The sequence below is a fragment of the Bombina bombina genome, chromosome 5, assembly GCF_027579735.1.
Source record: "Bombina bombina isolate aBomBom1 chromosome 5, aBomBom1.pri, whole genome shotgun sequence".
NCBI classification, from domain to species: domain Eukaryota; kingdom Metazoa; phylum Chordata; class Amphibia; order Anura; family Bombinatoridae; genus Bombina; species Bombina bombina.
Window position 1 is genome coordinate 429,629,609 of NC_069503.1, and position 17,174 is coordinate 429,646,782.

The following is a 17,174-nucleotide window of genomic DNA, read 5'->3' on the forward strand; positions in this document are numbered from 1 at the left end:
GTCCTCAACCAAAAAAAAGCTTAGATGCGTTCTTTTTCAAATAAAGATAGTAAGAGAACGAATAAAAATTGATAATAGGAGAAAATTAGAAAGTTGCTTAAAATTGCATGCTCTATCTGAATCACGAAAGAAAACATTTGGGTTCAGTGTCCCTTTAAATTGGTGGATGAATACTCAGAAATGGAAACAACAATATTTTACTACAGACATTGATGTTCAATAAATGCTTTTGCTTATCCATACATATACATATTTTATTATAGATCAGTTTTTTTTTAACAGGTACTTGTTTTTTCCCTACATAATTAAAAAAAATGTAAATTTACAGAAAAAGGGGCAACTCCATATAGAAACCCTTAGGGTGCATTAATTCTAATCTGTAAATCCAAAAGGCTTCCTGATGTTTAAGTAAAAAGTCTCTTTCCTCACCTCTCCTAGGTCTAAAACCTCGAGATATACTTTGACCAGCAGTTAAAGGGACCTGAAACCCCAAATTGTTCTTTCATAATTAAAACATGCAATTTTAAACAACTTTTTGGAGCAGTATAGGGCAGCAGTTTTACAAGAATGTTATACCTTTAAAAGAGCACTAGATGGCATTACTATTTCATGTCATGTAGTGTTCCAGACGTTGCCTGGGTGTCTCTTCAACAAAGAATAACTTGGCAATGAAGCAAATGTCATAATAGAAGTAAATGGGGGGGGGGGGATTAAATTGCATGCTCTGAATCACAAAATATTTTTTTTTCAGTTTCATATCCCTTTAAGGCTCGCCAGAAACACGGGGCATCAAGCTCCATTCGGAGCGTGATAAATATACCCCTATATGTGAGGCAGTCTGTGTATGTCTGATTGAATGTCTGTGACAAAATGTGTTTAAAAATTATAGAAAGCTGTCTATTAAGGAAAATCAGACTAAAAAAAATACTTCTCAATTGTTTACATTAATTGATAATAAATCCTGTGAATGTGTGTATGTATATATGTGCATGTTTGAGTGTGCTTTGTTAGGCTGAGTGACAGCCTGTATGTGTAGTTAGGTGTGAGAGACTATAAATAATAAATAAGCAGCCTTCAGTGTGAAGCTTTAAGATTGTGTATGATATGACTGTGTGTAAATCTGACAGTATGAGGAGCTACATGTGCATAAATAATTAGAAATATTGCAGTGCAGTTTCTAGATTCTTCTTAAGTTTGAACATATATATAAATATATATATACTGTATATATATATAATATATATGTGTGTGTCTTTATATGTATATATATATATATATTTTTTTTTTCTTTCAGTAAATGTCACTGCAAACTAACCCCCCCCCCCGCAGTTTATTCTTAGGTGTTCGGTATTTTTGTGGAGGACACCTGGCAACCCTATGTGTACAGGTAAACTGTTACATCTGTATAAGAGCCGGCAGAAATGTATACAGATATGTAGGCTGTTACATACAATGTATGAACAGAGCTGGCTTGCTGAGGAAAGTCTATGGGGAAAACAGGCACCTAGATTACGAGTCTTGTGTTAGCCTTAAAAAGCAGCGTTGAGAGGTCCCAACGCTGCTTTTTTCCTAACGCTGGTATTACGAGTCTTGCAGGTACAGGTGTACCGCTCACTTTTTTGGTCAGACTCGAAAATACCGCAAATCCACTTACATCAATTGCGTATCCTATATTTTCAATGGGATTTGCCTAATGCCGGTATTACGAGTCTTTCAAAAAGTGAGTGGTACAGCCTCTCCTGTCAAGACTGATACCGCATTTAAAAGTCAGTAGTTAAGAGTTTTATGGGCTAACGCCGTAGCATAAAACTCTTAACTAAATTGCTAAAAAGTACACTAACACCCATAAACTACCTATTAACCCCTATACCGAGGCCCCCCCCATCGCAAACAATAAAATAATTTTTTTAACCCCTAATCTGCCGAACTGGACATCGCCGCCACTATAAAAAATATATTAACCCCTAAACCGAAGCCCTCCCGCATTGCAAACACTAGTTAAATTCTATTAACCCCTAATCTGCCGTCCCTAACATCGCCGACACCTATCTACATTTATTAACCCCTAATCTGCCGCCCCTAACGTCGCCGCAACTATATTAAATGTATTAACCCCTAAACCTAAGTCTAACCCTAACACCCCTAACTTAAATATAATTTAAATAAATCTAAATAAAATTACTACAATTCACTAAATTATTCCTATTTAAAACTAAATACTTACCTATAAAATAAACCTTAAGATAGCTACAATATAACTAATAGTTACTTTGTAGCTATCTTAGGGTTTATTTTTATTTTACAGGCAACTTTGTATTTATTTTAACTAGGTACAATAGTTATTAAATAGTTATTAACTATTTAATAGCTACCTAGTTAAAATAAATTCAAATTTACCTGTAAAATAAATCCTAACCTAAGTTACAATTACACCTAACACTACACTATAATATAATAAACTAATTACCTAAACTAAATACAATTATATACAATTTAAAAAAATTATCTAAAGTACGAAAAAAACAAAACACTAAATTACAGAAAATAATAAAATAATTACAAGTTTGTAAAACTAATTACACGTAATCTAATCCCCCTAATATAATAAAAAAGCCCCCCAAAATAATAAAAAGCCCTACCCTATACTAAATTACAAATAGCCCTTAAAAAGGCCTTTTAACCCCCAACATTAAAACCCACCACCCAAACACCCAACCCTACTCTAAAACCCACCCAATACCCCCTTAATAAAACCTAACACTAACCCCTTGAAGATCACCCTACCTTGAGAAGTCTTCACCCAGCCGGGCCGAAGTCCTCAACGAAGCCGGGGCGAAGTGGTCCTCCAGACGGGCAGAAGTCTTCATCGAAGCCGGCCAGAAGAGGTCCTCCAGATGGGCAGAAGTCTTCATCCAGGCGGCATCTTCTATCTTCATCCATCCGGCGCGGAGCGGGTCCATCTTCAAGACATCCGACGCGGAGCATCCTCTTCAAACGAAGTTTAACTGAAGAATGAAGGTTCCTTTAAATGACGTCATCCAAGATGGCGTCCCTTCAATTCCGATTGGCTAATAGAATTCTATCAGCCAATCGGAATTAAGGTAGAAAAAATCCTATTGGCTGATACAGCCAATAGGATTGAAGTTCAATCCTATTGGCTGATCCAATCAGCCAATAGGATTGAGCTGGCATTCTATTGGATGATTGGATCAGCCAATAGAATGCAAGCTCAATCCTATTGGCTGATTGCATCAGCCAATAGGATTTTTTCTACCTTAATTCCGATTGGTTGATAGAATTCTATCAGCCAATCGGAATTCAAGGGACGCCATCTTGGATGACGTAATTTAAAGGAACCTTCATTCTTCAGTTGGACTTCGTTTGAAGAGGATGCTCCACGTCGGATGTCTTGAAGATTGACCCGCTCCGCGCCGGATGGATGAAGATAGAAGATGCCGCCTGGATGAAGACTTCTGCCCGTCTGGAGGACCTCTTCTGGCCGGCTTCGATGAAGACTTCTGCCCGTCTGGAGGACCACTTCGCCCGGCTTCGTTGAGGACTTCGGCCCGGCTGGGTTAAGACTTCTCAAGGTAGGGTAATCTTCAAGGGGTTAGTGTTAGGTTTTATTAAGGGGGTATTGGGTGGGCTTTAGAGTAGGGTTGGGTGTGTGGGTGGTGGGTTTTAATGTTGGGGGGCTATTGTACTTTTTTCCAGGTAAAAGAACTGATTACTTTGGGGCAACGCCCCGCAAAAGGCCCTTTTTTAAGGGCTATTTGTAATTTAGTATAGGGTAGGGCTTTTTATTATTTTGGGGGGCTTTTTATTTTATTAGGGGGATTAGATTAGGTGTAATTAGTTTAAAAAACTAGTAATTATTTTATTATTTTCTGTAATTTAGTGGGGGGGTTTTCGTACTTTAGATAATTTTTTAAATTGTATTTAATTGTATTTAGTTTAGGTAATTAATTTAATTATAGTGTAGTGTTAGGTGTAATTGTAACTTAGGTTAGGATTTATTTTACAGGTAAATTTGAATATATTTTAACTAGGTAGCTATTAAATAGTTATTAACTATTTAATAACTATTGTACCTAGTTAAAATAAATACAAAGTTGCCTGTTAAATAAAAATAAACCCTAAGATAGCTACAATGTAACTATTAGTTATATTGTAGCTATTTTAGGGTTTATTTTATAGGTAAGTATTTAGTTTTAAATAGGAATAATTTAGTTAATGATAGTTATTTTTTTTATTTTTTTTATATTTTTATTGAAATTTCTGCATTGCATTACAAAGAAGAAAATATACAGTTTACAGCAAACCATCAATGCAGAATTCATACAATATGAGAAATTAAACATTTATCACAACAACAAATAATTAACCATGTTCCACAAGTTGCTATTCGCCTTTGTCTTTGAACCCATTCAGGCCCATTTATCAAGCTCCGTACGGAGCTTGAAGGGCCGTGTTTCTGGCGAGTCTTCAGACTCGCCAGAAACACAACTTATGAAGCAGCGGTCTAAAGACCGCTGCTCCATAACCCTGTCCGCCTGCTCTGAACAGGCGGACAGGAATCGCCGGACATCAACCCGATCGAATACGTATTGCTCTCCGCATTTAGCAGAGAGCAATGTCGGATCAGGTCCGCAAGCCCTTTGATAAATGGGCCTGCAAGTCTTTAACACCCATTCTGTCACGACCCATAGTGCTATCCCTTTGCCTTATATCTCGTTCTACTCATATTCTAGATGTTAACAATAAACGTTTCCCACAATGATAGTTATTTTATTTTGATTTATTTAAATTATATACAAGTTAGGGAAGTGTTAGGGTTAGACTTAGATTTAGGGGTTAATAACTTTAATATAGTGGTGACGACGTTGAGGGCGGCAGATTAGGGGTTAATAAATATAATGTAGGTGTCGGCGATGTTGGGGGCAGCAGATTAGGGGTTCATAAGTATAATGTAGCTGCCGGCGGTGTCAGGAGCGGCAGATTAGGGGTTAATAATTATAATGTAGGTGTCAGCGATGTCGGGGGCGGCAGATTAGGGATTAATAAGTGTAAAATTAGAGGTGTTTAGACTCGGGGTTCATGTTAGGGTGTTAGGTGTAGACATAAAAGTATTTCCCCATAGGAATTAATGGGGCTGCGTTAGGAGCTTTACGCTGCTTTTTTGCAGGTGTTAGGTTTTTTTCAGCCGGCTCTAACCCATTGATTCCTATTGGGAAATCGTGCACAAGCACGTTTTGCCAGCTCACCGCTACCATAAGCAGTGCTGGTATTGAGGTGAGATGTGGAGCTAAATTTTGCTCTATGCTCACTTTTTTGCGGCTAACACCGGGTTTGTAAAAGCCCGTAATACCAGTCTGTCTGTAGGTGAGCGGTGAGCATAAACTGCTCATTAGCACCGCACAGCACTACCGACAAAACTCGTAATCTAGGCAAGGGACTTTACACCCCAAAATATGGCTCCCCATTTTGTTCCTGGTAAAGTATTTTTGGTAGCCCTCATTTGAAACCCCTATAATAATTTTTTTTATTTTTTTTGAAAATTAGCTTTATTATATAAATTATGAATGACAATTACATCTTGTGGAGACACAGCTCCAATTAGTTTACATAAAAAGTTTGATGCTGTACATATATTAGAAGCTAATTTATTTAAAGAAACAAGTCAACCTTGAACTAGTACAACCCACGTCTGTGTGAAGATGACCTCCTCTCCATGACCATCTGTGAATTTATATGAGCCAGAATAACTTCTGCAACAAAAAGGCCCACAAGGCTATATTGGATTCTTGGTACTAATCCTTATCCTACAAATTTGTAAACTGAATATGAAATTATCTGTCCTTAATATATGATTCCCAAGTTGTCAGAATCTCAGAGTATATATCTAATCTATTATTTGTCATGTAATAGAGTTCCTCGAGATGTATCGACTCAGACACCCTCTGTACCCACATTTCAATTGTGGGTGGGTCTTTGGATTTCCAATTTCTGGCTATTAAAAACTTTATGCTATTAGACATGATAAAAAACAGTTTAAGAGAGGGTTTATGTTTTATCTTGGGAGGTTTATTCAATAGCCAAATTAGTGGGTCTAGTGAGAATTGAAGTTCTAATATGTCTTCTATTTCGGTAATGACCGATTTCCATAAATTATATATAACTGTGCACCACCACCACATGTGAGTCGTGCCACTATTAATGTGGCCACAACGCCAGCATTTATTACTAGTTTTGCGATATAGTCTATGGAGTTTTTGAGGTGTGTAATACCATCTATGAAGTATTTTAAGATTAATTTCCATAGCAGCTGTGGAAATAGAGTTTTTTAGCGTGGACTGGACTATCTTCATGCCTATGTGTTGTGGAATTATTATTCCTATATCTCTTCCCCAGCTCTCTAGGTATGGTAGAGGGTGTCCTGGGAATGGGGTAATTAGTATCTTGTATATCCTCGATAATGTGTGGCGGATAGGGGGGTGAAACCCCTATAATAATTTTTAAAGTAAAATAATGCTGTGTGAGCGAGAAAAGAATTTAGAACCATAAACTCAGATTTCTTTCATATCGGTGACGAGAGTCCACGATTTGTTACATATAGGATATACATTCCTACCAGGAGGAGGCAAATTTTCCCAAAACCTAAAAGCCTATAATACCCCACCCACCTCACTCATATCTCAGTTTAAACTTTGCCTCCTTTGGAGGTGGTTAAAGTATGATGTGCTTCAATGAAATGTGCTTCAGTGTATATTGAAGTCTGTTTCTTTCCCTCAGAGTACAGTGTTTGTCAGAGGGATGTGGGGGGAGTTTGCTTAAGGTTATCATGTTTTAGCTCTGTTTAAAATCTTCTATGGGCTATCTGTAAATCGGTCGCAGGGATTTATCTTCTGCCTCCCTTTATGGTTCAACATACTCCTATACTTGTTCCTCTGCTGACACGTTTTCAGCACTGGTTTGGCCTGTCTATAATAGTTATAGTGTCTCTCTAAATTCAGGTAAGTATATAGTTTTTTTCCTAAAGGCACTCATAGCTAATTGGGCACTTTTTATTTTAAAAGGTTTCTTGCATAATTATACTTATATTTTTCAGCCCAGGGACATTTGTAACTTTGCTTTATTTTAGATATGTTTGAGGATGGATAGTATAACTTCTGCTATGCGCTATGTATACTTACCTTTAGCCGGTTTGTTTAAAATTGACAAGCTTGCTGCCACATAGAGTCTCTTTTAAACCCGCCCCTTATGACGTCTTTGCATCCCTCAGATGCCTCACATTTTTATATAGGGGCTTTATGTTGTTACATATACTTATTCTTAAAGCTCTTTAAATAAATGTTTTTATCAACTATGTATTTACGTAGCAAAGATTTGCCAATCCTCAGTCTTTTAAGCAAATATTTTTTTTTTTTAAATTGTAGTTCATTTTACTATTTTTTCCAAAAATTTGTTTTTCTCTGTCATAATGAAACAACCTACTTCTGTCCCTGAAATTACCATAGGACCTGAGTCTGTTAAACACCTTTCTACTAAAGCTAAGTGTATCTTTTGCAAAACTTCTGAAGTGCCATCTTAAAGGGACACTGAACCCAAAGGTGCTCGGACAAAATTCCGACGGACAAAATGCCGAAACACATTCGTCCGTCAGACATATGTCCGAAATACACTGCTTCCGACTGCACGCCGAACAGCACAATCACGCAATCACGTAATTGCGTAATTGTCATCAGTAAAAAAGCGGAAAATTTAAATATATATTGTGGCTACTGAGGTAAAAAAACAACACAAACACTTAAATAAATAAATTTAAAAAAAACATCAAATTAAAAAAATGGAGTTCATAAAGACGTGTAAAGGAGGAAGAAAAATGTTATATGAAGGTTATGCATACATTGTAGACAAAAAAAAAGAAAATGTCACATATTGGAGATGTGAAAAAAAAGGTTTTTGTGGAGGAAGGCTAAAAACCATTAATGATATAATTGAAAAAGATGCATCAAATCATTCACATCCACCTAATGCAGCAAGAATTTTATCTATGAAAACAATTGAAAAAATAAAAGAAGTTGCTAAAAATTCAGAAGAAGTAACATCAAGCATAATACAAAATTGCACATCTAATTTCCCCCTTGAAGCAGCAGGAGCTCTACCTAAAAAAGAAACTCTTGCCAGAATGGTACGTCGACATCGAACAACACCAAATGGAAACATTTTAAATGATGATTTAAGAAAAACAACCAGAGGAGAAGATTTCATCATGTACGAAAGTGAAAATTTAATCATTCTGTCTACTAAAAAAAATGTAGATCTTCTTTCAAAAAAACAACACTGGCTCTGTGACGGAACATTTGACTCAGCTCCTTTAGGTTTTCAGTTGTATACAATACATGTTTTAATAGAAGATAACCATACCATACCATTAGTATACTGCATATCAAAAAATAAAAATCAGGAAACTTATAATTTAATTTTTAGTATTATAAAAGAAAAAAATCCAGATATCAATCCTATATCAATTACTGTAGATTTTGAAAGAGCAGCAATAAATTGCATGACAAATTTTTTACAAAATACAATAATTTATGGATGCTTTTTCCATTTTTCCCAATGCCTGTGGAGAAAAATACAATCTTTGGGCTTAAAAATATGGTATAATAATGAAAAAAATGCTCTGATCATAAAATGCTTAGAAGCATTAGCATTTGTGCCAGTGGAAGATGTAGTTGAAACATTTAATGACTTTGTAAAATCAATAGAAAAACAAAACAGTAACATTTTATCTGAATTTTTTAATTATTTTGAAAAAACCTGGATTGGCGAACTACAACAAGGTACAAGAAGAAAACCTACTTTCGATATTACGATGTGGAACACTTTTGAAAGAACAAAACTAGGGTTACCTAGAACAAACAACTCTCTAGAAGGATGGCACAGAGCATTTGACCAACGAATGTCTATAACCCACCCAAGCATTTGCAGACTAGTTTCAAAAATAAGAAAAGAACAAGCAGAATGGGAGTTAACAATTGAAAAAATTAATTCTGGAGTTGAACTGAGAAAACCAAAAAAAAAATATGAAATCATAAACAACAGCATAATGAAAGTTTTAGAAAAATACAGTGAATACTCAAGATTAGACTTTTTAAAGGCAATAGCACATAATATATAAGATTTACTTAAATAAATCAAGATACATTCGGCCGAGGGCAGATACGATCCAAAATTTTCTGTTACAATCAGTGACTCGGGCGCCGCAACCGCCTCTGGGAACCTATCCATGGGTCCCTACCCTCACAATGTACTTTTAACACATAATATAATTATTATAATTATAATATTATAATTAATATGTTATATATAAATTGATTTAATTGTCTTTTGTCAGTCCACTATTAAAAATGTTATAAATGTTATATATAAGTTGATGTAATTGTCTTTTGTCAGTCCACTATTAAAAATGTTATAAAACCGTGATTTTTAAGCTTCATTCCCACCCAGCAGCCGGATAAATGTCTTTCGGAATATTGTCCGTCGGACAAATGTCCGTCGGACAAGCGTCAGTCGGATAACAGTCCGGCCATGGAACCCAAATGTTTTCTTTCTTGATTCAGATAGAGCATGCAATTTTAAGCAACTTTCTAATTTACTCCTGTTATCAAATTTTCTTCATTCTCCTTGTATCTTTATTTGAAAAGCAAGAATGTAAGTTTAGATGCCCATTTTTGGTGAACAACCTGGGTTGTTCTTGCTGATTGGTGGATAAATTCACCCACCAATAAATAAGTGCTGTCCAGCGTCCTAAACCAAAAATGCTCTTGCTCCTTAGCTTAGATGCCTTCTTTTTCAAATAAAGATAACAAGAGAACGAAGAAAAATTGATAATAGGAGTAAATTAGAAAGTTGCTTAAAATTGCATGCTCTATCTGAATCACAAAAGAAAAAAAATGGGTTCAGTGTCCCTTTAAGCAAATTTATGTGACTCATGTATATTGTTTTTATCACAACCTACTGATGTCCCTATGGTTTGAAATGCAGCTGCTCCTTCGGTTTCAATTTCATAGATGGATGTAGTACCTCCAGCAATGAAGACATTTATTGCTGCTTCAATTAAGAAGGCCCTGACTAAATTTCCGCCTTCAAATAAGCATAAGAGATATGCACATGTTTTGCCTTCATCTAGTAAAATCTGTACTGATCAGACTAATACTGATGTATCTTCTCATGATGATAATTCCTCTGATACTGAAGCTCCTTCATCTGATACAGAACCAGATAAATCTTCTTTTCTATTTAAAATTGAGCACATTCATTCTCTATTAAAATAATCTTTAGTCACTTTAGGTATTGAAGAAGTTAAACCTTCTGAGGATGTTTCTTGTAACAAGTTAAATTCTTTTTTTTAAGTCTAACATTGTTATTCCAGAGCTATTTCCTGTTCCTAATGTAGTCTCTAATATTATATCTAAAGAATAGTCTAAACCTGGTACTTCTTTTAATCCTTCTTCTAGGTTTAAAATGGGGCGATTTCTTCTCTAGCTAAACGTACCACAATTCTGTTAGAAGATAGTACTTCTTTCAAAGATCCTTTAGATAGGAAACTTGAATCTTTTTTGAGAAGGGCTTATTTACATACTGGATATGTTCTTAGGCCAGCCATATCTATTGCTGATGTAGCAGCCGCTTCTACTTTTTAGCTTTTGAATCTTGTTCAGCAATTTTCTTCAGAACCTGAATGCTGTAATGTGATACATTTATTACAAGAAGCAAATCTTTTTTTATATGTGAAGCAGTATTTTACATTGTCAAGATTAGCATTAAAACTATGTCTTTAGCTGTTCTTTCTAGAAGAGCTTTTTGGATTAAAACTTGGAATGATGATATGGTTTCCAAGATGAGATTACTATCCCTCTCTTTCCAGGGTAAGAATCTATTTGGTTCCCAATTGGATTCTATGACTTCTTCCATTACTGGAGGAAAATCAGTTTTTTGCCTCAAGATTATTGATCTAAAGGGAAGGTCAAGGCAGGGTATTGCGGTGTTTCCTTATTTGGACAATATCTTGGTTCTGGCTCAATCTTTTAATTTAGCACAATCTCACATAACTATTGTTGTTTCTTCAAAATCATGGTTGGAGGATCAATTTTCTAAAGAGTTTCTTGATTCTTCAGACAAAGGTCACTTATTTGGGATTCCAAATAGACTCAGTGTCCATGACTCTCTAACAGAAAAGAGACGAATAAAGTTAGTCTCAGCTTGTCTGAACCTTCAGTCTCTATCATAGCCTTCAGTGGCTATGTGCATTGAGGTGTTAGGCCTAATGATTGCAGCATTGGACGCAATCCTCTTTGCTTGTTTTTATATGAGGCCTCTTCAACTTTGCAGGCTGCACTATTTTTCTCTGAAATGGTGGTTAGACCACCAATTTCTTTAGGGGCCTCCTTTGTTTGCCCTATCTGGTCTGTGAATACAACAGATGCAAGTCTTACGGGTTGGGGAGCAGTATGGGGGTCCTTGACTGCACAGGGAGTTAGGAATATTCAGGAAACAAATATTCCAATCAATATCTTAGAATGATGTGCTCTCTTCAAAGCTCTTCAAGCTTGGCCTCTTTTAAAGAACAAACCTTACCTTCGTTTTCAGAAAAGACAATATCACCACAGTGGCATCAATCATCAAGGGGGAACTCGAAGCTACCTAGCTATGAAAGAAATATCCAGGATACTTTCTTGGGCAGAAACCAATTCCTGTCTCATCCCTGCGATTCACATCTCAGGTGTGGGCAACTGGGAAAAAGATTATCTCAGCTGTCAGTCACTTCACCCGGGGAAATGGTCTCTCCATCAGGATGTATTCTTACAAATGGTTCAGATCTGGGGTCTTCCCACAAATAGATCTTATGGCCTCTCATCTGATCAAGAAACTTCCAAGATACCTTGCAAGGTCAAGGGATCATCAAGCAGTAATGACGGATGCTCTAGCAGTCCCTTGGTCATTCCAATATGCTTATATATTTCCTCCTCTAGTTCTACTACCCAGAGTGATTTAAAAGATCAAGATGGAACAATCATCTGTACTTCTGATAGCCCCTGCATGGCCTCTCAGGATCTGGTATGCAGATCTTGTTCGGATGTCCAGCTACTCGCCATGGCATGATCCTCTAAGACCAGACCTTCTGTCTCAAGGTCCCTTCTTTTATCTATATTTAAAATCTCTGATCTTAATGGCGTGGAGATTGAACACCTAGTTCTCAGTGACAGAGGTTTTTCAGACTCTGTAATTAATACTATGATACAAGCAAAAAAACCTGTTCCAGGAAAATGTATTATAAAGTTTGGAAAACTTATATCTCCTGGTGTTCCACTCATAATTTTTCTTGGCATACATTTAGAATTCCTAGAATTCTTCAGTTCCTTCAAGATGGTTTAGATAAGGACCTATCTGCCAGTACTTTGAAAGGACAGATTTCTGCTCTTTCTGTAATGTTTCACAGAAAGATTGCTCATCTTCCAGACATTCATTGCTTTGTTCAGGCCTTATCTAGAATAAAACCTGTAATTAAATCTCTCTCTCCTCCATGGAGGCTCAATGTTGTATTACAGTCTTTACAGGCTCTTCCTTTTGAGCCAATGCATTCTTTAGACACTCATTTTTTCTTTGCATAAATGTTTTGTAGATAATCTATTTATATAGCCCATAAAGTTTTTTTTTTTAAATTAATGTATAGTTTTACTTATTTTTAAATAACATTGCTCTGATTTTCAGACTCCTAACCAAGCCCCAAAGTTTTATGTGAATACGCTCGACTACCTACTCCAGCTTGCTCCTGTTTGTGTAAAGGGTCTTTTGATATGCAAAAGAAGGGGGAGGGGGGGGAGTGTCTTATTTGCCACTTGCAGTGGGCTTTCCAGCTACCTTTTCAACAGAGCCAAACTGACAGCTTCTAAGTAAGTTTTTAAACAGTTTTATACTGGATTTTTATATCAGTATCTGTGCATATTATTCTTTATAGTAGTGTCTATTACATGCAGTTATATGAAAATGAGTGTATACTGTCCCTTTAATCTACTTTCTTGGAAAGTTCTGTTTCTTTTAGATATCTCTTCTGCTAGAAGAGTTTCAGAATTATCCGTCCTTTCTTGTGAAGCACCATACTTGAATTTTCATCAAGACAAAGCAGTTTTGCGAACTACTTTAAAATACTTGCCAAAGGTTGTTAATTATAACAACTTTAAAAGGATAGGAAACCCCAAATTTTTCTTTCATGATTTGGATAAAACGTACAATTTTAAACAACTTTCCAATTTACTTCAATTTACAAATTTGCTTTGTTCTCTTGTTATTCTTTCCTGAAGGAACAGCATTGCACTACTGGCAGCTAGCTGAACACATCTAGTCAGTCAATCACAAAAGACAAATGTGTGCAGGCGCCAATTAGCAGCAGCTCCCACTAGTGTATGATATGTGCGTATTCTTTTTCAACAAGGGATAGCAAGAGAATAAAGCACATTTGAAAATTAGAAATTAATTTAAAAGTGTCTTAAAATTACATGCTCTATCTCAATCATGCAAGTTTCATTTTGACTTTCCTATACCTTTAACAGGGAAATTGTTGTTCCCTCTTTGTGTCCTAAACCTAAAAATGATGCAGAAAATCTTTACATTCTTTGGATGTTGTCAGAGCTTTGAAATATTATGTTGCTGCCACTAAAGATTTCAAAAAGACTTCTAGTTTATTTGTCATTTTTTACTGGTTCACAGAAGGCTCAGAAAGCTTCTGCTATTTATTTAGCCTCTTGGTTAAAACTTCTAATTCACAAAGCTTATTTGGAAGTGGATCAGTCTTCGCCTCAGAGAATTACAGCTCATTCTACAAGATCAGTTGCCACATCTTGGGCTTTCAAGAATGAGACTTCAGTTGATCAAATCTGCAAAGCAGCCACTTGGTCTTTTTTGCATACTTTTACCATTTTGATGTTTTTGCCTCTTCAGAAGCAGCTTTTCGTAGAAAGGTTCTTCAGGCAGTGCTCACTCGTTGATTCTGTTGCCTATAAAAATTTCTTTAGGTTTTTTTAGTTATTAAAAGATTTTATTTTGGATATTATTTTCAGCGAAAAAAGCTGTTTATATTTTATCCCTCCCTTTTTAATTTGTTACTTGTGGTCTTTCACATCTTGGGTATTATATGCCATATGTAACAAATCATGGACTCTCGCCACCTATATGAAAGAAAACATAATTTATGTAAGAACTTACCTGATAAATTCATTTCTTTCATGGTGGCGAGAGGCCACAAGGTCCTCTCCCTATTATGGGTTGTTTTTAACATAGCACATCTTTTTTTCCTGTTCCTTTTTTATGGCTTTTTCATACTCTTTTTACACCTCACTTCTTGGCTATACATTAAACTGAGATATGAGTGAGGTGAGTGGGGCATTTATAGGCTTTGAGGTTTGGGAAATTTTGCCTCCTCCTGGTAAGAATGTATATCTCATATGTAACAAATCGTGGACTCTTGCCACCATGAACAAAATTCATTTATCAGGTAAGTTCTTACATAAATTATGTTTTTAGCCTTTTATTATACAACCTTAGAGAAGGTCGGATGGGTCCCAGGATTGCTGGCACTGTAGACCAGTGTTTTTCAACCAGTGTCCATTAGTGTGCCGTGAGGGATCCTCAGGTGTGCCACGGCAGTGTGACATATTTTTTAAACTTTGCTTGTTTTTTACTCCCAGTGCAGGGGTAGTTTGTAGGAGGCATGGCATAACAGCACAATACATACAGTATGTTTGTGTGTGTGTGTATGTGTATATATATATATATCCTGTATTAGGCTACAATGTGTGATTTTTTTAAATTTTGGGGTGGTGGTGTGCCACAGGATTTTTTAATGTAAAAAAGTGTGCCACGGCAAAAAAAGGTTAAAGGACCAGTCAACACATTAGATTTGCATAATCAACAAATGCAAGATAACAAGACAATGCAATAGCACTTGAGTAATAGATTTTTTTATAACACATTTCAAAGTTATGTATATTTCCACTCCCCTTGTACCATGTGACAGCAATCAGCCAATCACAGATGCATATACGTATAGTCTGAATTCTTGCACATGCTCAGTAGGATCTGGTGACTCAGAAATTGTAAACATAAAAGACTGTGCACATTTTTTTTTAATGGAAGTAAATTGGAAAGTTGCTTAAAATTATATGCTGTATCTGAATCATGAAAATTTAATTTAACCTCACTGCTGTAGACAACTAGCTAGCTAATCAGAGACCCAGTGGGCGGTGTCCCATGGACTCCATGAGTTCTAATAATTTGTTTTGCAAGATAAGTCTGTATTTCTAACATTCATTTTGCTGGACAATCTGCTGAATTACCGGTGTTGTAACTAAAACAGTCTCCCCCTGAGTACATAACTACAGTACTGGTACACGTAATGAATGACAGAAGAATGACAATGAGCTGCATTCACATTAGGGGAAAGGGGAAGAGAGCGGCGCAGTCTATTTCTATCCACCGATTGTTTAACCCAACTAGTGGGCGTGACTAGAATGTCAATGAAACTTCCGAAATGTCATTTGTCCAACGATCCTGCATATCCATCTACATAGTGCAAGTTCGTTCTGAAACTTCTGCTGTTACGGGGATCCTGTGATTTTATTTACAAACTGATACTTCTGCTGTTACAGGGATCCGGTTACTTTACTTGCTATCTGAAATTTCTGCTGCTACTGGATCCTATTATCTACCTACAAAATAAAAATTCTGCTGTTAGGGGATCATGTTATCTACTTACAAGTTACAAACTGAAACTTCTGCTTCTACGGGATCCTGTAGCTGTGTACAAACCTACGGTGGCGTGGATGCTTCTCTGTGATTAGCTCACTACCGGTACAGTTTCTGGTCTGTATGGTTTATTTGATTTTAAATTTAACAGCATTAAATTATTATTATTCAGCTAGCTAGGTAAAGCTACTCATCTAGCGGCATGCGTGTAAAAAATACTATAGTTTTTCATTAAGATGATATATTTTCCCATGCTTTGTCCTTGCTGCATTGTGACATTCCTAGCGTTCATGAACTTTACTGGAATTAATCAGTGGAACTGGTAATACAAACATTGTGAAGTGCATTGAAACCAATGTAGAAAACTAGAAATGCCATGGAACGTTTTATTATGTTGGGTACTAGCTGTACTCCTGTGCAGCGTGAGCTTTATGTGACGGATGTTTGTTGTTGTGTCAGTCACATGAATATTATACAGTATGCAGTATTTCAGTATTTATAATATATATATATATATATATATAAATTTAAGTTTCCTATTGATCCTTGCTATAGCCCTAATTGTTTGGTATATGTCTAACCCTTGCAAAATTGTGCTCCCACTGCCTACAACAACATGTTCAGCTAAAAATGGTTAACATATTTTACAGGAGTAAAACATAGGAGATGGATTTTTTTAAAATAAGATTAAATAAAAAATACCTCATAAAAATAAACAAAAGTTATAAATAAACCTAGTTTATAAATAACTTAAAGGGACAGTCAACACCAGAATTTTTGTTGTTTAAAAAGATAGATAATCACTTTATTATTACCCATTCCCCAGTTTTGCAGAACCAACACAGTTATAATAATAATAATACACTTTTTACCTATGTGATTACCTTGTATCTAAGCCTCTGCAGACTGCCCCCTTATTTCAGTTTTTTTTGACAGACTTGCATTTTAGCCAATCAGTGCTTACTCCTAGGTAACTTCATGTGCCCAAGCTCAAAGTTATCTATATGACACACATGAACGAATCCCCTCAAGTAGTGAAAAGCTGTCAAAATGCTTGCACATAAGAGGCGGCCTTCAAGGTATAATAAATTATCATATGAACCTCCTAGCTTTAGCTTTTAACTAAGAATACCAAGAGAACAAAGCAAAATTGGTGATGAAAGTAAAATGGAAAGTTGTTTAGAATTACATGCCCTATTTGAATCATGAAAGTGTATGTTGGACTTGACTGTCCCTTTAAATATGGGTGTTTACCTTGGGGAAATGCATTATTTATACAACAGATTTTATAGTTCTCACTAGTAAGAGACTATTTCACGCATGAATACGTTTATTTACGTTAAAGAAGATTAAAGATTAGACACATT

At 35.9% G+C, this 17,174-nt stretch overlaps 1 protein-coding gene across 2 annotated transcripts in view; it reads left to right on the forward strand.

The window, feature by feature from the left end:
• The first annotated feature begins 15,512 nt into the window (after nucleotides 1-15,512).
• Nucleotides 15,513-17,174, forward strand: part of NOD1 (nucleotide binding oligomerization domain containing 1) — a 311,719-nt gene continuing 310,057 nt past the window's right edge. For both annotated transcript variants that reach the window (XM_053714271.1, XM_053714272.1), the window contains exon 1: nucleotides 15,513-15,924. The gene's annotated coding sequence lies outside the window, so the exon portion shown is untranslated. The remainder of the gene's footprint in view (nucleotides 15,925-17,174) is intronic.